The 24,446-nt window shown below is 34.9% G+C and overlaps 1 protein-coding gene across 3 annotated transcripts in view; it reads left to right on the top strand.

Moving 5' to 3' along the window:
- Nucleotides 1-662: 662 nt before the first annotated feature.
- LOC144355240 (histamine H3 receptor-like) overlaps nucleotides 663-24,446 on the top strand; it is a 105,468-nt gene continuing 81,684 nt past the window's right edge. For all 3 annotated transcript variants that reach the window (XR_014927105.1, XM_085493402.1, XM_085493403.1), the window contains exon 1: nucleotides 663-897. The gene's annotated coding sequence lies outside the window, so the exon portion shown is untranslated. The remainder of the gene's footprint in view (nucleotides 898-24,446) is intronic.

The raw sequence follows: 24,446 nt of genomic DNA, 5'->3' as shown, positions 1-24,446 counted from the left end.
TCTTATGTATATCAAACTTATAGCAGAATGAAAAGACTGTAGATTCGTAAACTGCAGAACCAATTAGCACATGCAAGTAGTTCGACGACCGGGATGCGAATCTATTTAATGTCACGTGACAACATAAAACAATCATGGAAATTAGTTATTTCCCAAATTATTTCTCTGGAAATCTCCAGAGGTGGCGAACCTGTTAAACTCTTCGCTACGGATACCACGTACTTAGAAATTAAGACAGAGTGTACGTGATTGAATAACAGAATACATGCCACGACATGATAAATGTGAACGCCTACCACGATGTATATAACTGTAAGAAATCTCTACAATATCAAACACAACCATTGTATAAATTTATTTCGTTTTCACCTAAGTCAAAGCTCGTGACATAAGACCTCTAGGTTCACAATGATACCCCCATGCTGTAATTTGTTTTCGCCTCACCCTCATACAAGTGTGATGTGGCCTTGTATATTACAAAACTTGACGTACGCAACGTGTATATCCCTTTATTTGACCGTCTATCACGACTGGGACATTTCACAGTGCTCATATCCTCCCACCTTTGCTCGCGATATGCAAATGAAGCTTCACAATAACTCGAACTCAATTCGTAACCAGCATTCGTATTAGACACTGTTACTGCATTGGATAAAGCTTAACGACATATGCACGGCACGCGACCGTGCTGTTACGATGTACAGCAGTACACGGAAATCATTGCTCATAACAACATTGCTCTTGGATAGTATTGACCTGGGTGTTTCTGCTTTTGCCACGAATGTCAGCAACCTCCACCCTAAGCCATGCCGTATATAAGACGTTGGTTTGCTATTGACATGTTATCATTGTCTCTCTACCTTCATCTCTATGATATTGTTAAACACTGGATGCTAGGTAGGCAGGCTATGTACATCTAGTTACGTACATATACAGAGTACAATATATATACACACTTATGTGCAACCCTTATTTCAATATACAAACCATCGAGATAGACGGGTCTATATTTTACATTCGTACATAAACCATCCCTTGTTTGTAAAAACATAACTACACACTCTATATATTGTTTTACCTTCGTGGAATATTCCTCTTGTAAAAGAAATCACATAGCGTGACTGTGTAGTGTGTATGTTCTGTGTGGATTCATATACACCATACGCCTGTCCAGAATTAGTGACGACAGCTGACCATGTTTGTTTCAATCATCCCTTCATTTATATACTGTACAGGTCATTGTGTCAATACCAAATATCGCACCCGATCATAATGCAGGTGGGTAATGTGTCCGCTATGTTCACAATGGGAACATACAAAATAATGTACCCGATCTGTACACAATGATAGAAATGCAAAAAAAAAACGTGCCAGATCTGTTTCGTCGAGGATTATAACTCGTCCGAATGTTACTGGTATTTGGAAGCTCTATTTTGGTGTGTGATTTATTTAAAAAAACAGCACAGCTCCATAAACAATATTGATATTTACGTATATTTCTGCCTTCTACGTTTATTCGATTCATATATATGTTTGAAAACTGGGCTGCGGTATCAGCTATTATAATTACTGTGCCAATATGCTCACCATTCCAGTTAAGTCTATATAGTACAAGTGAGTCAGAGAGTGACGTATATAATGTTGACCCAAATACGTGTGGTCATGTGACGGTATGAGATTAAACAAAAATAATAGTAAAAGAAACATTACTCGGACTTCCTCGGCATCTATTGGTAATTGTAATTTGATAATTGCATTATAAATGGAAGAATCGTTTATCGTTATATCTCAGGTGAGGATAATGTTGATGTGTTATATTTTATTTACACTGTATATCGTTTACACTACTCGTAAAATTAGGGTTGACGGAATAAGATAGTAACTCACAACATGAAATGCTTAATGATATTCAGATTTCATTAAAGTAGAATGCTTTTCGTGCATTGTTGTCAGGTACACATGTCTTTGCACATGTATCAGTGGCAATATTTCACGTCACCATCTTTAGATTTTTTTTTCTACTGTCAATCTTTTTTGGTTTCCAAAATATCTGTAATGCATATTAACTGAATCTTTACCATCCGTTTCAAGGGACCCTAAATGCAAACGTATTTCCTGATTAAAAACCAACGAAAAATAATGTAATTTTGTGATATATGAAATACACTGCATACCATTGTTATCACCATATGTCAAAGACCTAAATTATGAAATATTGAGGAATATTCTTGCCACAAGAACTGTGGTAAATATACAGTACAGTTTTATTTTATTCATTCTTGTTACATGAAATGTCGCATATAATATAAAAAATAAAGAAAATGACATTATTGTTCTATCTTAACCATTTTGCGCATACACCCCCAGTGTTTGTATTACATGTTGCCCCCACAAAACACGTTAAACTGGAAACAGGTGAACAATAAATGCATCCAAGTGAAATGAAAAGGCATATGTCTCAGTAGTCGACTAATTTGTATATTTCCATTGTAATTAAATACAGTAATAATGACTGACAGCACTTATGGATGTACTTACTGATCCCATTAAATGGTACTTACCCAAACCCGCCTTGTACAGAATTAAATTACTCTCATAACACTCGCACTGTGTGGCACATCAACGTGCTTGGCAACGTCTAGACTTTTACCTACGCCTAATCGCAAAATAAAATCAAAGTTTGGTGATAGAGAGGACTTATGAATAGGTATGAGCTCATTGCGTTAATGGTTTTCCCCTAGATAAGCCCTGCAGATAACGTCCTCACTAATGTCTTGATTGTCCCATAATGGTAAAATCTCCTTACCTAATGACTCCAGTATCGTTCAGTTTGATATACTACATTTTTTCCAAACAAGCAAGCACATTGCATTTTGGTTTCCAATATAGTATAATTATAATGGCGTTTATTTCTGAGGACTGGGGTAGACAGGATGGAAGACGGTGTTTTCATTAAATTCACATCTAAGTTTTATCTCATACATAACACAATGCTTTGTAAATTAAAACCTTAAATACAGAATATCGTGATGGCGACGAGGAATGTAAACGAGCGAAAGGCCTTTCTCTTTTCTAGTGAAACTGGGTTGTTAGTTGCTGTGAGCAAAGCTGTAAAGATCTTAGCACATGTTACGTTAGGTATTGTCCACACATTCGTTTTGATCAAAAGCTGGCAGCATATTGCATCATTATTAAATACTTACATATGGCGCCGACGAGACGGGAACTTTTTACGTGGATTATAGAACTGAAAATTGCAGATTAAACAGCATTAATTTGTTTTTCTTATATCCGTGGTCATTGAATTTAGCGTGAAATACACTGATTGTGTCAACGATACAATACTGTGCCCAGTCTGACAAGATTATATTTTTGTCTGGCTAATTGAGAAGCAATTTAAATTATTAAAATATCTCAATAAAAATACAAGTAAAAAATAACGACATAGTAACTCATTTCACTCCATGTGATTGAAAAACCTTTGCAGACTCACACACCTCCCAAGACGAAGGATGCTTCTGCTAGGTTCTATATTTGGAAAATAGCTTTGGGCATAACACGGTTTAGTCAGTCCCTGTGACGTAAACGAATTTTGTTTAAGAAATGATTTAAATTAAATATTTCACGATATCTACGACTATCGGTGTACGTTAACATGAGTAGAAGATGGAGGCAGGTTTCATGTGACAGGAGCCAAGATCACGCAAAGAAATCTTACTATTTAGCCTTTGTTCTTCATACACGTGTGTTAATCACCATAGTGATTCATTTGTGATTGGAGACACCCCAAAGTATAACGTGTGCCTCGGTACATATGTAAGGAAAAAGTACATTTATACAATGGTACGTGACACAAATCATGACGCCTGCACGTCAAGTTCAACCTCGGGGGAATCTTTTTCTAGTGGTGAATTTAGAATGGAGAAATACCGTCGATGACATATGTGATTATTTTACTTTCGTAAATTCATTCCGCTATCGCAAATGAGCATAATATATTTACTGACACTGAGAATTAACTTCTAATCTATTGTGAATATACGAGATATAGATAGTCGTGTTCGAAAAGTCAGAGATAATACTAGTCATCTAGTCGTCGAGAGATAGATGCGCGCGTTCGCGGAAATCATGAAGAAAAAAATTTAACTTTTATAATCCACACGATGGACGGCTACTTATTTTATTGCAAAATTAAGAAATTTTAGGCCATACATATTCAAAAATTCTTTCGAATAATGCGTTCTTTTCAATCTTAGAAACCAAATAGGGAACTTAAAATTCACATACTGTTGGAGTGGGTAGCATTGAATATCATGTTGTGTATGTTAGTGTATTAAACTGGATATCAGTGTTCATGTATTCAACTGAATATCAGTGTTTATGTATTAAACTGGTTGTCAGTGTTTATGTATTAAACTGGGTGTCAGTGTTTATGTATTCAACTGGATATCAGTGTTTATGTATTCAACTGGTTGTCAGTGTTTACGTATTAAACTGGATATCAGTGTTTATGTATTAAACTGGTTGTCAGTGTTTATGTATTAAACTTGTTGTCATTGTTTAAGTATTCAACTGGATATCAGTGTTTATGTATAAAACTGGTTGTCAGTGTTTACGTATTAAACTGGATATCAGTGTTTATGTATTAAACTGGTTGTCAGTGTTTATGTATGAAACTGGTTGTCAGTGTTTATGTATTAAACTGGATATCAGTGTTTATGTATTAAACTGGTTGTCAGTGTTTATGTATTAAACTGGTTGTCAGTGTTTATGTATTCAACTGGATATCAGTGTTTATGTATGAAACTGGTTGTCGGTGTTTACGTATTAAACTGGATATCAGTGTTTATGTATTAAACTGGTTGTCAGTGTTTATGTATTAAACTGGTTGTCAGTGTTTATGTATTAAACTGGATTTCAGTGTTTATGTATTCAACTGGTTATCAGTGTTTATGTATTAAACTGGTTGTCAGTGTTTATGTATTCAACTGGATATCAGTGTTTATGTATTCAACTGGATATCAGTATTTATGTATTAAACTGGTTGTCAGTGTTGATGTATTAAACTGGTTGTCAGTGTTTATGTATTAAACTGGATATCAGTATTTATGTATTCAACTGGATATCAGTGTTTATGTATCAAAAACTGGTTGCCAGTGTTTATGTATTCTACTGGATATCAGTGTTCATGTATTCTACTGGATGTCAGTGTTTATGTACTAAACTGAATATCACTGTTCATGTATTCAACTGGATATCAGTGTTTATGTATTCTACTGGATGTCAGTGTTTATGTATTCAACTGGATATCAGTGTTATGTATTCAACTGGATGTCAGTGTTTATGTATTCAACTGGATATCAGTATTTATGTATTCTACTGGATATCAGTGTTTATGTATTCTACTGGATGTCAGTGTTTATGTATTCAACTGGATATCAGTATGTATGTATTCTACTGGATATCAGTGTTTATGTATTCTACTGGATGTCAGTGTTTATGTATTCAACTGGATGTCAGTGTTTATGTATTCAACTGGATGTCAGTGTTTATGTATTCAACTGGATATCAGTGTTTATGTATTCAACTGGATATCAGTGTTTATGTATTCAACTGGATATCAATATTTATATATTAAACTGGTTGCCAGTGTTTATGTATTCTACTGGATATCAGTATTTATGTATTCTACTGGATATCAGTATTTATGTATTCAACTGGATATCAGTGTTTATGTATTCAACTGGATATCAGTGTTTATGTATTCAACTGGATATCAGTGTTTATGTATTCAACTGATTGCCAGTGTTTATGTATTCTACTGGATATCAGTATTTATGTATTCAACTGGATATCAGTGTTTATGTATTCTACTGGATACCAGTATTTATGTATTCTACTGGATATCAGTATTTATGTATTCAATTGGATATCAGTGTTTATGTATTCAACTGGTTGTCAGTGTTTATGTATTAAACTGGTTGTCAGTGTTTATGTATTAAACTGGTTATCAGTGTTTATGTATTAAACTGGTTGTCAGTGTTTATGTATTCAACTGGATATCAGTGTTTATGTATTAAACTGGTTGTCAGTGTTTATGTATTAAACTGGTTGTCAGTGTTTATGTATTCAACTGGATATCAGTGTTTATGTATTCAACTGGTTGTCAGTGTTTATGTATTAAACTGGATATCAGTGTTTATGTATTAAACTGGAGTTCAGTGTTTATGTATTAAACTGGTTATCAGTGTTCATGTATTAAACTGGTTGTCAGTGTTTATGTATTCAACTGGATATCAGTGTTTATGTATTCAACTGGATATCAGTATTTATGTATTAAACTGGTTGTCAGTGTTGATGTATTAAACTGGTTGTCAGTGTTTATGTATTAAACTGGATATCAATATTTATGTATTCAACTGGATATCAGTGTTCATGTATTCAACTGGATATCAGTGTTTATGTATTAAACTGGATATCAGTATTTATGTATTAAACTGGTTGGCAGTGTTTTTGTATTCAACTGGATATCAGTGTTTATGTATTAAACTGGTTGTCAGTGTTTATGTATTCTACTGGATATCAGTGTTCATGTATTCTACTGGATGTCAGTGTTTATGTATTAAACTGAATATCAGTGTTCATGTATTCTACTGGTTGTCAGGGTTTATGTATTAAACTGGATGTCAGTGTTTATGTATTCAACTGGATATCAGTGTTATGTATTCAACTGGATGTCAGTGTTTATGTATTCAACTGGATATCAGTATGTATGTATTCTACTGGATATCAGTGTTTATGTATTCTACTGGATGTCAGTGTTTATGTATTCAACTGGATATCTGTATTTATGTATTCTACTGGATATCAGTGTTTATGTATTCAACTGGATGTCAGTGTTTATGTATTCAACTGGATGTCAGTGTTTATGTATTCAACTGGATATCAGTGTTTATGTATTCAACTGGATATCAGTGTTTATGTATTCAACTGGATATCAATATTTATATATTAAACTGGTTGCCAGTGTTTATGTATTCTACTGGATATCAGTATTTATGTATTCTACTGGATATCAGTATTTATGTATTCAACTGGATATCAGTGTTTATGTATTCAACTGGTTGCCAGTGTTTATGTATTCTACTGGATATCAGTATTTATGTATTGAACTGGATATCAGTGTTTATGTATTCAACTGGATATCAGTGTTTATGTATTCAACTGATTGCCAGTGTTTATGTATTCTACTGGATATCAGTATTTATGTATTCAACTGGATATCAGTGTTTATGTATTCAACTGGATATCAGTATTTATGTATTAAACTGGTTGCCAGTGTTTATGTATTCTACTGGATATCAGTATTTATGTATTCAACTGGATATCAGTGTTTATGTATTCTACTGGATATCAGTATTTATGTATTCTACTGGATATCAGTATTTATGTATTCAATTGGATATCAGTGTTTATGTATTCAACTGGTTGTCAGTGTTTATGTATTCAACTGGATATCAGTGTTTATGTATTCAACTGGATATCAGTGTTTATGTATTCAACTGGATATCAGTGTTCATGTATTCTACTGTATGTCAGTGTTTATGTATTCAACTGGATATCAGTGTTTATGTATTCAACTAGATGTCAGTGTTTATGTATTCAACTGGATATCAGTGTTTATGTATTCAACTGGATATCAGTGTTTATGTATTCTACTGGATGTCAGTGTTTATGTATTCAACTGGATATCAGTATTTATGTATTCAACTGGATATCAGTGTTTATGTATTCAACTGGATATCAGTGTTTATGTATTCAACTGGTTGCCAGTGTTTATGTATCTACTGGATATCAGTATTTATGTATTGAACTGGATATCAGTGTTTATGTATTCAACTGGATATCAGTGTTTATGTATTCAACTGATTGCCAGTGTTTATGTATTCTACTGGATATTAGTATTTATGTATTCAACTGGATATCAGTGTTTATGTATTCAACTGGATATCAGTATTTATGTATTAAACTGGTTGTCAGTGTTTATGTATTCAACTGGATATCAGTGTTTATGTATTCAACTGGTTGTCAGTGTTTACGTATTAAACTGGATTTCAGTGTTTATGTATTAAACTGGTCATCAGTGTTCATGTATTAAACTGGTTGTCAGTGTTTATGTATTCAACTGGATATCAGTGTTTATGTATTCAACTGGATATCAGTATTTATGTATTAAACTGGTTGTCAGTGTTGATGTATTAAACTGGTTGTCAGTGTTTATGTATTAAACTGGATATCAATATTTATGTATTCAACTGGATATCAGTATTTATGTATTAAACTGGTTGTCAGTGTTTATGTATTCAACTGGATATCAGTGTTTATGTATTCAACTGGTTGTCAGTGTTTACGTATTAAACTGGATTTCAGTGTTTATGTATTAAACTGGTCATCAGTGTTCATGTATTAAACTGGTTGTCAGTGTTTATGTATTCAACTGGATATCAATGTTTATGTATTCAACTGGATATCAGTATTTATGTATTAAACTGGTTGTCAGTGTTGATGTATTAAACTGGTTGTCAGTGTTTATGTATTAAACTGGATATCAATATTTATGTATTCAACTGGATATCAGTGTTTATGTATTAAACTGGATATCAGTATTTATGTATTAAACTGGTTGCCAGTGTTTATGTATTCAACTGGATATCAGTGTTTATGTATTAAACTGGTTGTCAGTGTTTATGTATTCTACTGGATATCAGTGTTTATGTATTCTACTGGATGTCAGTGTTTATGTATTAAACTGAATATCAGTGTTCATGTATTCAACTGGATATCAGTGTTTATGTATTCTACTGGATGTCAATGTTTATGTATTCTACTGGATGTCAGTGTTTATGTATTCAACTGGATATCAGTGTTCATGTATTCAACTGGATATCAGTGTTTATGTATTAAACTGGTTGTCAGTGTTTATGTATTCTACTGGATATCAGTGTTTATGTATTCTACTGGATGTCAGTGTTTATGTATTAAACTGAATATCAGTGTTCATGTATTCAACTGGATATCAGTGTTTATGTATTCTACTGGATGTCAATGTTTATGTATTCTACTGGATGTCAGTGTTTATGTATTCAAATGGATATCAGTATTTGTGTATTCTACTGGATATCAGTGTTTATGTATTCAACTGGATGTCAGTGTTTATGTATTCAACTGGATGTCAGTGTTTATGTATTCAACTGGATATCAGTGTTTATGTATTAAACTGGTTGTCAGTGTTTATGTATTCAACTGGATATCAGTGTTTATGTATTAAACTGGTTGTCAGTGTTTATGTATTCTACTGGATATCAGTGTTTATGTATTCTACTGGATGTCAGTGTTTATGTATTAAACTGAATATCAGTGTTCATGTATTCAACTGGATATCAGTGTTTATGTATTCTACTGGATGTCAATGTTTATGTATTCTACTGGATGTCAGTGTTTATGTATTCAAATGGATATCAGTATTTGTGTATTCTACTGGATATCAGTGTTTATGTATTCAACTGGATGTCAGTGTTTATGTATTCAACTGGATGTCAGTGTTTATGTATTCAACTGGATATCAGTGTTTATGTATTCAACTGGATATCAGTGTTTATGTATTCAACTGGATATCAATATTTATATATTAAACTGGTTGCCAGCGTTTATGTATTCTACTAGATATCAGTATTTATGTATTCTACTGGATATCAGTATTTATGTATTCAACTGGATATCAGTGTTTATGTATTCAACTGGTTGCCAGTGTTTATGTATTCTACTGGATATCAGTATTTATGTATTGAACTGGATATCAGTGTTTATGTATTCAACTGGATATCAGTGTTTATGTATTCAACTGATTGCCAGTGTTTATGTATTCTACTGGATATCAGTATTTATGTATTCAACTGGATATCAGTGTTTATGTATTCAACTGGATATCAGTATTTATGTATTAAACTGGTTGCCAGTGTTTATATATTCTACTGGATATCAGTATTTATGTATTCAACTGGATATCAGTGTTTATGTATTCTACTGGATATCAGTATTTATGTATTCTACTGGATATCAGTATTTATGTATTCAATTGGATATCAGTGTTAATGTATTCTACTGGATGTCAGTGTTTATGTATTCAACTGGATATCAGTATTTATGTATTCAACTGGATATCAGTGTTTATGTATTCTACTGGATGTCAGTGTTTATGTATTCTACTGAATGTCAGTGTTTATGTATTCAACTGGATGTCAGTGTCATCATCCAATTAGAATTTGAGCTATTGGAGAAAGACACATGCCTTACATACTATAAAATCAATTATTTTAGCTGATTTCATTATTTTGGTATTTGATCGTTTTTGTCTAAGTTTAAAGATTTGTAGGTATATAGAATATTACTATAACGTAAGGTATCAATATAAAATATTAAATATATAACTTATCAATATAGAATATCAATATTGAGTATCGATATACGGAGTCATTGTAAAGTATCGATAGTGAGGCCCACCTCATATCGTTGCTGTGTGCGATATTCTGCCTACCTTATCCGATATGATGTTTGACACCCGACATCGACAAATACTTACAATCGGGCATGGACTTATATTTTTCTTTTTGCTTTATTGCTATTGACGGCGCCCTCTGTCATTCAACTTCGAATAGCAACCGTATATCCCGTCATATTTACAGTAATTATGTTTCTAAAAGTTATTCGATGACGTAATATTACAACAAATCAATTTACGATTTGATAGAACAAACCAATTGGGTTCCACAATTTAGCTGTGGGCAGTTAAAATAATAGCTTGGTTATGAAATTATCGTTGCTATCGCTGAGAGGGTTACGTGGTGTCAAAGGTTACTTGCTCCTACATGTCTGACCTTGCAGTATATGTATAATGTATTCACACCGAGTCAATATTGCATTACCATCTAAGTTGACAGTGTTTGACAGGAACATAAAATACTCATGAATTATTTATTAAATATGTAAGGATATTGAATGAGATCCCCAGCGTTTTGGCGCTAAATATAATATCGTGTTTTGAAAAGCAGTGTGGTGACGTTTTTTTTTTCTGCGAGTACGTATCATACTAGATGAATTTAGTTTGTCACGAACTTGGCATATGTCATCTTTCATGATTTCATAAACCTACTTTGTATTCATCTGAAATATACAATTCCGATTACGTTTGACGTTATTGTTAAATCAGGACGCATCCGTCTAATATCATTAAATGAAAATCAATTCTTTCCTAAAATAATTCGCTAGTATATTATTCTTGTTATCACAACTTCGTACACGTCATCTTTCTACAATAAATTTGTTCATATTTAGTTGCTTTATATGCATGTTTAATAATTGATGCAAACTGTGTGCAGAGAGTGCACATAGTAGTACACGTTCTGTGTGCTGAGAGTGCACAAAGTAGTACACATTCTGTGTGCAGAGAGTGCACATAGTAGTACACGTTCTGTGTGCAGAGAGTGCACATAGTAGTACACGTTCTGTGTGCAGAGAGTGCACACAGTAGTACACGTTCTGTGTGCAGAGAGTGCACACAGTAGTACACGTTCTGTGTGCAGAGAGTGCACACAGTAGTACACGTTCTGTGTGCTGAGAGTGCACACAGTAGTACACGTTCCGTGTGCTGAGAGTGCACACAGTAGTGCACGTTCCGTGTGCAGAGAGTGCACACAGTAGTACACGTTCTGTGTGCTGAGAGTGCACACAGTAGTACACGTTCCGTGTGCTGAGAGTGCACACAGTAGTACACGTTCTGTGTGCTGAGAGTGCACACAGTAGTACACGTTCTGTGTGCTGAGAGTGCACACAGTAGTACACGTTCTGTGTGCAGAGAGTGCACATAGTAGTACACGTTCTGTGTGCAGATAGTACACGTTCTGTGTGCAGAGAGTGTACATAGTAGTACACGTTCTGTGTGCAGAGAGTGCACATAGTAGTACACGTTCTGTGTGCAGAGAGTGCACATAGTAGTACACGTTCTGTGTACAGAGAGTGCACATAGTAGTACACGTTCTGTGTGCAGAGAGTGTACATAGTAGTACACGTTCTGTGTGCAGAGAGTGCACATAGTAGTACACGTTCTGTGTGCAGAGAGTGCACATAGTAGTACACGTTCTGTGTGCAGAGAGTGTACATAGTAGTACACGTTCTGTGTGCAGAGAGTGCACACAGTAGTACACGTTCTGTGTGCAGAGAGTGCACACAGTAGTACACGTTCTGTGTGCAGAGAGTGCACATAGTAGTACACGTTCTGTGTGCAGAGAGTGCACATAGTAGTACACGTTCTGTGTGCAGAGAGTGTACATAGTAGTATACGTTCTGTGTGCAGAGAGTGCACATAGTAGTACACGTTCTGTGTGCAGAGAGTGCACATAGTAGTACACGTTCTGTGTGCAGAAAGTGCACATAGTAGTACACGTTCTGTGTGCAGAGAGTGCACATAGTAGTACACGTTCTGTAAGCAGAGAGTGCACATAGTAGTACACGTTCTGTGTGCAGAGAGTGCACATAGTAGTACACGTTCTGTGTGCATAGAGTGCACATAGTGGTACACGTTGCGGAGTAAGCTACATAAAGGGTTACCTAACAAAGTATTTTGTCAATAATATAACACCCAATATAAAGTAGCTTTTATCCACATCGGGTCAATATGCCTATCGAATGGGCAATAAAGACGCCTTACCGGCTTTCCCGACTGCCATTCATGCGTGTCAATTAATCTTATCGGCAAGTTTTCATATCCTCAACAATTTTCACAACACTCAACTAGGTGACCCTGCCAAGGTTGTTGAATGTTCCGAACATTAAACAATGGATAAACTCACTCATTCTCAGTGTTATGATTGGACAATTTTTTCCATATTTTTTTTTATCAAAATACCAAGTAAATGTTATCCTCTCTGGCACCAAATGACTTAACACAACACGTAATCATTGCAATTAATCATAAAAAAATAATATGCAAAAAGCTGTTTTGGTCGACTAAAAGCTAATTGCCCATTTTTCTATCTGCTGTGTAACAAGGACACCTTCACATTATCCCAATGTGCTCTCATATTGGGTCAGTAAATATATGTGAAAATATTGACAGCAATTATTGTAATATATCATTTGTTTCTCTGCAATTTCTCAAGTTATCTTCCCAGCATAAAATATTCTGCCCTCTCGAGAATTCTAACTTTTTATTTGTAATACATTCTTCATTGAGCTGTTGAAAATGTCAATGACAGCAGTCTTTGCCAATACAGGACCGCAAAAACGCAATGATGTCTTCTTTTAAAGTATGATGATGTCTGGATAGATACCAAGCTTAGCTCATCGTCGACGTAAACTGTGTACTACGTGGACGTGATTCACGTATCATGACGTAGTTGGTAGATGTTATGACATTTGTTATGAGAGTCTCCAAACGTTACATGACTCAGTACTTCACCAAAACATTAAATACTGCTAAATTGAGAATGATTACATCTAGCAGGTATATAATAAAATGTATTCGACATCGTGGCATAATTTATTTTACGATTGCTTTAATGCAGCCACACCAAAGACCTATTTGTTCTCTCATCAGTCGGAGTGATCGATGAAGACATCGGGATGTTCGCTCTAGTGACCAATTTTACCGAAATGCTTTACCGTTACATGCCTCATACATACATCAAAGATCACAAAGAAAGGCACATTTGTCAAATCTCTCAGAAAAATGTTAAATACTATATCTTGAAAAAAAGACAAAAACGTGTATTTGTGTTTGTATGTATTTGTGTTTGTATGTATTTGTGTTTGTATGTATTTGTCAACTACAGTATATAAATGGGTTACACAATCACATACACATAAAGCTTAGCATCATGAAATGTAGGTCTCTGGGAAATGAACATATTGTATACACATATCTATCCAGTAATGTCATTAGAAAACTGATTAATTTCCGAATTACCTCTAGGGAGTTGTGCTTTCCAGGGCTTCAATCATAATTACAGCTGGAGAAAAGAGGCATGGCTTCAGTCTTTGCACAACAAAATGAGATTTACGTTATGACAAACTTCGTACTCTGTGAGCTCCCATTTTGAAGGTTGAATGTCACATTTTTTCATGAAACAGCGCGGGTTACACAGTATTTTTCCGGGTATTATATGTACAAATTGAATTACGGTTGCATTTACGAAATTCCGCGAATAACGTACATCAATCAAGACATTGTCATCGTACAACTTTTCCTTCACAGCGGGAAACTTGGCAGATGGCAGCAATGTGACATGAATTCACCAAAAGCTCACAACGTCTCTCTATATATAAAGCATGTAACATAACTAGCACAGAAAATTTCCAAGTTATGATTCCGACCGATATATTTTACTTTCTTGGGTGAATGGCACTATTCCATTGGGATTAGAAACAAACCGAAACTCGTGTCCGGTGATCGACAGGGATTAACCAATTGTTCGCTAAACCGGAGGACTGACTGTCGTGTGATGTATGTAGCAACATTGTAACAATTATTGTATATATTGCAGATCATTTTACATGTTATACACATTTAGTAATAATCAACTTCGGAAAATTTACCTGCAGTTATTATTGATAAGAGACACACAGTTTACTCCATCTTGTGTTAGGAAAGAATATTTACCAGTATTATGCTTCAAAAAGGCTAAGCCGCGATCTCCACACATTAATCAATCTCTTGCCGCGATTGCAATTACCCCTGTATATAACTAAAAATCGTTTTTTTTTCTCCCGGATATGAAAACAAAATCTTCAGTTAGATTTCAGCGCAGCGCCATGCTTCATTGAATGAATGTGACTAAGCTTGAATTCACATACAGCATGTTTGATCATCAGATAAAAACGAATAACAGGATGCACAATAATACTCTGGAAATTATGAAAAGTATTAAATGCATATACGTGAAATATAGAAGTTAAATTTACATATTTATGAATCAATGATTTTATGCATTAAAATTAGTAATTATACATAGGGTATTGTGCTTTATTAGACATGCATGGCTGTACTACTTCGACGCATTAGTTGCTACAAACCATCGTTTATAAGGGCTGTTGTGATCACGTAGCGAACTGACACATATCAACTTTTCCGATCAAAGTACCCTCGTCCACGTTTTAATGAAATTTACAAATTGTCATCTAGAGTCATGTTTATAGCAATGTGGCCACACGTGCACGTCAATTTTTGCGACGATTAATGCTTTCACGTCTTATGTACTGTGATTAAGCATCTACTCAGGTCTACATTGTACATTCGAGTTTGACACCGTGAGAAGTGACAAGCAGTGTGCCATGACAGAAAAAAAACCTTGCTACATAAATCCTACATTTATTATTCCATATGCTACCTGTAGTATCATTTCATATGTGCAGTACACGCATGCATCCCATGATGCATTGCGATATGTTAGTATGATTATTCCCAGTAAGCTAGAGGAGTGTATTTTGGTAATTCTTATCAGGGATAGGGTTCCTTTTCCACAAAAAAAAAAATACCCGTAAAGAAACCGTAGTAACTTCAGTGTGCGTATTTCCGCTACATCAAGGTGAGCTATTCTCAAACAGGTTGTTTCATATTCGTTGAAAAAATGTCTTGAGGTGATTTGTGGGTTTTCGTGTCACGTGTGTTTCCGAGGACGTCATCCAAATTCACAATTGTTTTATGTTCTGTACGTAATTAGTGATGTCAAAATTAATAATATTATCCTATCATGTAACTACATGTAGTCGATATGCGCATATTTGGGCATGCACGACTGTTGAAGAAATTGCGAACAAGCGTATAACAGATGACTTAATTTACCTGAATATGACGTGTTCCAAAATGTTCTGGCCAATAATATACTTGCTGTAAACGCATGTATCATCCGGGCCGATTCGTTACATACGAGTACTGTATCGTGATATAAAACTGACACCCACGCGGTCTAGCGACAATTTATTTTAAGGGGGAATATAATACCGTTCTACAGTGACATTTTTTAAATACTGATTTCGAGAAGCGGCCTCTGTTTTTGCAACAATATGCTTCTGTCAACGATGAGTGCCAAGTGGTCGGTACGCTTATAGATGTAGTGTGCTCTGTTAATGTCGGTACGCTTATAGATGTAGTGTGCTCTGTTAATGTCGGTACGCTTATAGATGTAGTGTGCTCTGTTAATGTCGGTACGCTTATAGATGTAGTGTGCGCCGTGTTAATGTCGATGCGACAATCTGGCATTGCATGCATATTGGTAGAATACACCGTTCATATATATCAGCTTATACTACAAATTAGTATTTTGGTCGTCATGGTTACTACCAAATACATATTTGAACTCATGACAATGGGACTACTTATAATGAAAATATTAATCAAGAAATTATTTATAATTCGTCCAATAATATATATTGCTGGAATTTTTAATATTGTACTATTATTGTGTATACCGCGCGGGCAAAACTTGAATTCCATCCGCCAGGGATTTTTCAATTTCCAAGCGAAACAGATCCCCTCCGATAAGTTGGCTTATTGGGACGTAGTTCAATTAACATATTAATAACGCCTTCACGTCGTTGTGGGTAGCAGGACTGTCAACTAGTAAGAACGGTGTTAGCAATATCAGGAGCATTTTGCTTTGCACAGCATATACAGCTAAATAGTTTTGTACTGGCAATAAATAAATGGGAGTTGGTCGTTTACCTTGACGACGGTAGCCACGTGGTCACGTGACCCGAAAGTTGTTGTTAAGAAAACGACTAAGAACATCTTAGATTCAGGATGAAGTAGACATACAATTATTTGATAATAAGTTTAAACACATAGATACACCATCGTTCCTATTTAGTCATTTAATGCACTCTGAGACAAGTGATATCTCATAAAACAGTATAAGAACGCATAGACGCACATATAGTGAGAATCATTTGAACCTGATCAGATCTATCGGGCATGTATGCACTACAAATGAAATGATATGTGGATCGACAAAGCAGACAACCGGATAAATAAAATAATACACAATGTATAATCCTTATTTGAATTTGAAAATGAGGATGCTATTTTGAAGTATGACGTTATCGACACGTGACTAGTCAACTGATCATAAAATGCGTCTATATTGCACATTTGGTATCCACTTGCTTGTCTCTCTACCGCTCTTGAAAATCCAATTCCTTGAATTTAATCTTCGATAACAATAGTTTAACTGAACAAGGCATTCTCTTAATAAAACGGATATATCTGACTTGATATTACCAAACTATCCCAGCGTCTGTTTTCTCCGCTTTGCTGTCATAAAGGGGATTCCAGAACATTTGCTATTTAATTCCTGTTCCGCCCACTATAAATTTGCATACCTCGACCTTTAGCCTCTGAAATACCCAATCATCTAAAACAAGATATCAGTAGCAAAGGACACCCACTTAGATAATTATTAAATTACATGCCCATATTTGTCAACTGGCAGGTGATTCAAACACCAGAATTACGTAGACGATTAAATCAATGTACAGTTTTGTACAATTAATGTAGTTGTAATGTTGTCTCGGGTGATAGATGAAAAGACTGGGTGATAGATGAGTCTTTTCGTTGTTTGAGTAAACTGTCTTTCACTGGCACCCTTATCAGCAAAAGGAAGTTTTCTCGTTGTGAGATCGAGATGAATGGACTCGGTGTGCGGTATTTTGTCAGGGTTGCGTGTATCTGGTCAACCCATAAAGTTCTGCCTGACTGTTTCCAAACTGACCACGATAACTAAGTCACCAAACACGCATGCTGAACGACTTTCCGTCACGCAAGTAGCTACGCATTTTGCCAAAGTAGCAAGAGATAACGTTTTGAGAAAATGACGCAAAATCTCTATAAATGACGTAATAACTGGACACATTCATCAACCGATGTAGGGATTCTGACTCAAATAGTCAAACGGCGTCGGCTCGGCCACAAACCTCCAGTCGAAGCATTGATTTCTCGAATACTCGACAGAAATTCAAAACAAAAACTGACGTTCCACCTTGCCATTGTTAAACGTTCCGCTCATTGTGTTGCATATTCAATCGAAATATAGTACGGAGAAATAACCTAAAAACAAGACGAACGAACCGTATGTTTTTGAGTCTGTTTTTTAGTAGCAACGCGAATTATAGTTTTAAGATATGTCAAGAACGAATTACACAACCGCCGAAATCATGCGATTGTATCGGAATTAGTAAACCGACTGAAATCCCCAATAAAGATATGCTTTACACAGGAAGCGTTTTCGCATATATATATATATCGTGCCTACTATCTTATCGCTATTATATTATCGAATTCAGCGTTGCGGATACGGAGGTCGGGGTTTTACATATGTAACTATTTCTTAAAACCTTAATCCAGATATTAACAATGAAATGAAATAATCCAGTCGGACAACAGATTATCCAGGAATCCTATTTAATATATCACTAATAATTGGAAAAAAAAACATGTAGTTATTATTTCAATGTATGGGGATTGCTGCAAACACGGAACCATGTCCCAATATGCAAATTATTCATAGAATGATAGAATGAATGTAGTAACTCGTGACGAACAGATATATTGTGACACGTTTAGCTTTATCTACAAAAGCATTTTACAGACACGAACACACTGATTGTACAACGCTATGAAAACAAAGGTACACATTTGTAATATACAATCTACTACGCGGATTCTGTTGCCGCATGTCCTCATTTGTAATGCCGTTTACGTGAATCCGACACCTAGTCGAACAATTTATCATATATTTGTAGTCGTCAAATAAATATTTATTTGAGGATAAGTGATCAAGGTAGTTTTTTTATTAGACACTACATAAATTTCAAACAAAATACAACAATTTGAACTATTCCGATACAAGTTTGTGTGTTAGGGTTATTTTTATTTTCAAAGAAATAATAACAATCAGCATTTCCTATTATAGTATTTCAAGTCTGCAATAAATAAATACATGCTATCATGTCACCACTTTACAAATCAAATGTTGGTGTGAAAAAATAATGGAAAGCGTTCATTTTCATTGATATGATCACTCATGCTGTGACATGTTGTATCTGTTTTATTTGTTACCAACAGCATAAATTAAAACTACATGACAAAAGTCAAAGGAACCTGATGATCTGTTTTTTATAGTAGTCAACTACCTAAATCAGTATTCGACTCATTTACATCATACGAAGAAAATCCTATTTGCGAGACAAACAGACAATTACATGCATGAAAGCAGACCTGTCTATATGCTGGAATATGTAGATATTATTGGACAATTCATGGTGCTACGTGCAAATAAACAAGCTTCTTGACGTCATGCTCGTTAATTTGCATATATATATATAAATAACATAAATCAATTATAACCACGGTTAATAGTAACCGTATTTAAACTTGCTATTGTAAACTTGTACTTTCTTCGAAAATCTTCTAATGTTACCCAGTAAACATTTTATATGACAACTAGCCGCAGTGCGACGATATAATCATTGCTTCTTTAATTGGTAGTAGGCATTTTCACGTTCGTTAATCGCATCATGTAAGTGAAAACTTTTTTACCTACATTGTCTACTCTAACGTATTAGCGGCTTATGCATGTGAGACATTTAAACGCCAGTTAGAATGAGGTAACTGTGTACTATAAGCAATCTCTGACAAAGAACTGTTTTCTTCTGATATTACATACAATAAGATACGTGTTATATGTGTTATAAACGACTTTTCATTAAATACTATGTCTCGTATAGTAATTTAAAATAATATACCACTGAGACATAAATGAATACTCTAAATCACCCATTGTATTGCAAAGCAATTTGCAGTTGTTAGTTTACTGCTTTAGGCAGGATATTTCTACCGGACAAACCTTTATTAGAAAAAATATCTACAACAAATCTGAATATCAATAGCTAACCCTAATGTCCCTACTCGAGGTTAAATCTAAAAAAAAATAGAACGATATAAAAATGATAAAAATTAAAAAAATGTTCGTGTTTTATTTATATTCAATTTGCTTACGTATCGCTATTCAAGAAAATGCACGTGGTGCATTATGGGCGCAACCGAGCTTGGTTGTGTTATAGTTCATTGCTAATAGAACATAATTAAATTATTTTCAAACTTTAAAGTAAATCTGAAATAAAAACACGAACCATTGTTATTAAAATAACACTTAATGCAATAGGGATTGCAAATACTTCAATGCAAGATGAAATCTACGTATTAATATGTCTGTATAGTACAGCAGCAGGCTATTAGTCACAAATTTCTCAGATATTAAACTTCGCAAAATCATTTTTTTCTGACATATTAAAAAGTATTTAGTTCCACGTGCCAGACTGACGAAGGTGGATACCAATTAAACATTAACATGAGTGGCGTCGTCGTATGAAAATTGTTTGAAAAAGCTTATTGCTTGTTTATGAATAAAATGAATGATATATTGTTGCGCGTCATAGAGATGACGTGTTGTGTATAGACACATACATAATATTTCATATTACGTGTTTCAACAATGTCTTGCGCTTCAATCAAATTATACGTATACAATGTAGTGTATAGCCATAACGTCAAAATATTGACTTTTGCGTACGTCAGTTTTTGTCATGAATCACTTAAAAGTATTAGATCAATTCATAAACATACTTTTAGCTTTTACTCTAAATGCGGATTATTAAACAAACCGTAGTAAATAAACTTGTCCCGTCTATGCGCATGCGTAGCATCAGCCATACTGAAATAATAATTCAAACCGTTGCCAACATTCAGTACAGTCGTAATGCTGTCAATTACACGCGAGCATTGAATGGCTATTATTTGATTTATTTTGTATTGCATGGATGTATTTCGCGTTCTTATCACTGACAGACGCCTTAGGCGAAATCGTTTGGGATTTCGTTCCGTACACAATGAACATTATGTGAAACGAAGCTTTGGGCGTTGTTCATTTCAACTATTGCGCTGTATTATGCAGAGGATTTAGCGTTTGAAATATATCTACAATCCCCCATTTGCCAACTTAAACTATTTCCAGCGGCATTTCGCTGTTCTGCTACCCATCCATGAGAAGGGTATTAGCGTTGCGAGCCTTTCGATTGGTTTATTGATTTCATTTCTAATTCAATCAACCAATAAGACATCGGATTCAATCTAACACGCAACGCCGCAAGTTATTCGCTGCTTCGTTTTGACTTCGTCGAGTAATGTAAGCGTCATCGCTATTTCCAATATACAGTAGTATCGAGAATTGTGTTATTAAGTGTCTATTAGAGAAGGGCATCTTGTCTTTGAGTGTGGTTTATGTAATCGAATCAAAGTAAACACACCGATACGGGTAAGTACCATGATTGCTTTATATTCTCTCTATACTGAGTGCGATGGACACGCCACATGTGTGATATGCTGCCTATTAATCATTTCAAACGTCCCATCTTCATAAACTGGTAAGGTATTAAGTGATAAATATACTTCATAGTTACTTTACTGATATTTGGTAGTATAATAACCATGCGCGGTAAAATGACTTGACACTCAGTCGTCCCTGATAATTATTTTCGATGTCTGTTTGAGTGTATTATTAAGCATCCAGGCTGTTTCTATTCCCACCGTAATAGTTACATGTCTGTATATATAGTGCATTGGCATGTAACGTTTTAATTGCGTTTCTTGTTTGCGCCCAGTGACTCTCGTAATGAGCAGTTTTCGCGGTGAATGACTTTGTCAATCAGCAAATGTCTTCCATTCATCCCAACCACACAAACCCAATATAATATTTTGCTTTCAATGTCACTTCTCTTTTGTGTTTGTTGCATTTATTGCCAATAGGGTAACATATTGTGATTGCAAATATAGTTCTACGTGTTTTGTCTCATATTACTAGAACATAAATCATCAAACGGATATGTTATCTTTTCAATAACTCTCCGCGCAACCAGGACGACTTTGAACCTTATTATCACACCTCCACTGCTCATGCAGTAAACGTATAATCCTATGTATGAACAGCGTAAAAATGTGAAGTCTCAACTGTTATTTGTTACCAATTAACTCTCTATAAACTCTAACGCATTTAAGGTGACAATTCAGTTACTAGACATAGCTCTGTGGATGTGGAAAATTGAACGGTATTTTATTCGAGATTTTTACATTTCAACTCGTTGCCTGGTAACATTCCAAACACCAAGATAATTCATAAATACGGCATGTCTATATACCGGCAGTTTTGACGAGGGATGTATCGTGTATATTATTATGTGATGGGTTTCACTTCGGTCTACAGCCACGGTATATTGTGTCGTGCATGTACGAACTCTTTCATAACCTATCACGCTTCTTTAATGATCTCTCCACGTCTCCTCCGTATCCATAAGCTGCGTTGGCCATGACCATTATTCTTATAGAGAAACCGTTAGTGGGCGATTAGTTAATTTGCTACAGCTTACAAAGCGCTAAGTACCATTTGTAAGAATTTCACCAGGCGTCACTGAATAGCATTGTAGCGCTGTCAGCCGTGTATGAGGTACGATTACCTTTTCGCTAGCAAATCCAGAAAATCTTGATATAAAGTGAATCACATATTATATTGTGTGGTATACTTATTTCTGGATCCAGATATAGACCTTGTTTTCTATTGATGAATTAACTTCGTACAACCTGAATTCATAATAACATTATTTTTGTTTACAAAAAAAATATTGTTGTGTGTTGCCATTATTATTTTATTGTGCTTATATTTATCATCAACGCACTTTGTTCGCATAACATGGAGGTTTTATTATTATTTGATCATCAATAAAAAAATCTAGCCTCAAGATAAATATCATATTCAGACATGCGTTGGATGAAAGGCACCTAGATAAAACTCAATCATAATTTGTTTTCATCTGATCATTCTTTGTAACGTTCAACACAAAATATGATATTCAGATTGAAAAATCGAAAACGTGTCAGATCTTTATATGTAATATTGATATAAACAAAAGTGGTCTAAGTAGTCTACTCTGTCACATTAAATTGGTGAAGGGGACGGTGTTCACTAAATCCCAGGTACGGACAACATAAACAAATTCTTGTAATTTTTTGCGAAGCGAATTTCTGTTACGAGTCGAGGAACACAATCACATTGACAGAATTATGTCGCACTCTCAAAAGGTTCTCTTTTTGCCGGTGTCGACCTGGCTATAACGAGAATTGTGTTGTCTCTGATGTCTAGACTGTGAAAAAGTGATATGCTCCTTTTTTTCTCATTCTTTGGTCGTGTTTTCGGATTCGCGCTCTAATACTAATTTATTTGTATGGGCCTTAGCTGCAATGAAGAGTTCATGAATTACACAAAAATGATAAAGTAATATAAACCATAATAATGGAATTATAAAATAATGATTGAAGAAATTTATTATGAATAACGAACAAGAAAATATTTAATTCGAATATGAAGTTTTACCATCTAATCATAGTAATAATTAATCTGTCTCTTCCACTGCCTGAAATTATTTTCTGGATAAGAATGGATTTCATCGTTCACTCAATTCGCTACTAATGCGATAGTGATTAATTTCTCGTTCATTCCAATTCCAACAGTGGCAGCCGTTGGCAACTGACTCCCACACATAAGCACAAAACGTAGATACACTATCAAAGTCACTACCAGAATCGACACTGGCAATCTAAAGAAAAACAGGAAATAGGGTGAAATGGGACCAGCCATAGGCAACAGCATCATAGTCGTGTAATTAAATACACACAATTCTATATTGGTTAAGATCCTAATTACCATGTACTGACTACATGCCACCATTGCCCCTAGCTCCAGCTTCACAGCGTTGGAATGCCATGTTACTGTCAGTGATTCAATCTACTGACCACCAGCATTCAACAACATATCCCGAAGACTTCCATATTACAAAATGTCAACATAAGTCAGTACGAGATCGGGATATCATAATGTCACTTAGTGATGTATTGCCACGGTGAAATGCCTAAAATTAAATCTTATTCCATTTTATCTGATTGATCTATTCGTGTTTTTTAACTGATATTCAATGTTATGATAGTTACTATGACCCCACTAAAATTCCCATTGCTTCAAAGCAGTACGAGATCGTGCCACATCGCGACCCATTGGCGGTACACGTCATATCTTATTCAATACAAAAACGCGTCCTCGACTGCGTCCTTGGTTAACAATGTCGCGTAACAATGGAAATATTAACAATCATGCATTTTCAGGAAAAACCCATTATAAGTTTCATTAGAGGTGTGCGTGGGGCTGGTCGGTCATGTGACCGGAAATACGCTCATTTAATATTCTTTGAATCGCAGTAAGAACATCAACCGCTATATGATATATGTACTTATGGTG

Source organism: Saccoglossus kowalevskii, chromosome 18, assembly GCF_978046115.1.
Source record: "Saccoglossus kowalevskii chromosome 18, keSacKowa6.1, whole genome shotgun sequence".
Taxonomy (NCBI): Eukaryota; Metazoa; Hemichordata; class Enteropneusta; family Harrimaniidae; genus Saccoglossus; species Saccoglossus kowalevskii.
This window is presented reverse-complemented; position numbering and strand designations above follow the sequence as displayed.